Genomic DNA, 1,528 nt, shown 5'->3' with positions numbered 1-1,528 from the left:
TCAACTACAAAATTGGATCACTGTACACGATCTAAAAGTTCACAACAGGTTAAAAGTGATCCGTCTCCCTTTTTTTAAAGATGTCACACATAAATTGTGCTTGGTTTATTTTCTAGACGCTTGGCAGCATTACAAATGGCTCTCCAAGCTGACAAAAGAATTGGTGCCAAGCCCATATAGAGTACATTGTGTATTGATTAACTTACTCATCTTCTAACCGTCCCTGTGGTATTAACACTGTCTGAACCCAAGTGAAGGTCACCCACTTTCCGACAACATGAATTAACAAACAAACATTCAGTATTGTCCAAATCTGCTGCTTACCCTGTAGGGTTCTTCTCACCGCTGTTTTAATGCAAGGCGGAGCTGCGATGGCCAAGGGCAGTTTACCCCACTGCCCTCCACAGTTTGTCAGGGTCTGTCTCTAAAAAAGGTTTGAAGAGTGTCATAATTTTTACACACCAGGGGAGTGTGCGAGAAAAAAAAACTGTATTTTGAGTCATCTGTACATGTGTGTTAAGGGAGCTATTGTTATTCAACACCTTTCACAGCACACAGACTGTGGTGATGGGTTTTACAAAAGGTGAAATAGGATGTTKTTTTAGTTGGAGGTCAGGTTAAAAGGTTTTTTTTTTTGTGCGTGTGTGTGTGTTTGTAATACATGTTGGCACCTTTGCGAAACCAGGCTGTGAAAATAAGCAATGTTGACTGAGAACAAATCAAGTCAGTTGCCTTTACACCAGGAAGTAGAATATGATTCTCCAAAACAGCTTCACATTGGTCACAGGTGTGAACAAAAACAGGATCTAACAGATTCCGCTGCTGCAAAAGATCCATTACGCTGTTTACTGAGAACTCCTCAGCTATTAAATTCACATTGTGATGACGCAACGCACATATTTTCAGTTTTCAAGAYGTTAATTTCCATAGCTAAAACCATGGACCATTGTACTCTGGTTACTTTGCAACAAGACAATAAAACAAAAATGTATTTTTGCATGTTTTTTTTATTTGTATCTGATCTGACAGCACAGTTTTTAAAAAAGTGTCAAGTTTGCCCATATTGTAGAATCTCACAGAGTATAACATTTCAAAATATTTCCCCTTCTGAGGCAGGTCAAGTATATCGATCAGATGGTAAAATGAAACAGCAAATGCCAGAGTGGATCCTACTCAATTTGTATTGACAAGGTTTCAGCTGCTGGCTGCTTCAGATCTTTACTGTATAATGCTTGCACTGTGATACTGAAATGAACATGTGATATTTCCCTTTGGTGGGAAAAAAAACAACAAAGAAGAAAAAACCCAAAACTAAGACAATAACATTCATACCATTTCTATTATACCTTTTGTGATATTTTTGTGGGTTACTGGTACTACACATTTTTTGCACAATTCCTGGTTTTGTTTTAAAGTCATAATGTATAATGTACCTTCAATCGAGGAGTTCTTTGGTATTATTACTTTGTACATGAAAATAGTGAAAACACACACACACACACACACACACACACACACACACACACAC

This window comes from Austrofundulus limnaeus, unplaced genomic scaffold, assembly GCF_001266775.1.
Source record: "Austrofundulus limnaeus strain Quisiro unplaced genomic scaffold, Austrofundulus_limnaeus-1.0 Scaffold73, whole genome shotgun sequence".
Lineage (NCBI taxonomy): Eukaryota > Metazoa > Chordata > Actinopteri > Cyprinodontiformes > Rivulidae > Austrofundulus > Austrofundulus limnaeus.
Note: the sequence above shows the minus strand (reverse complement) of the source record.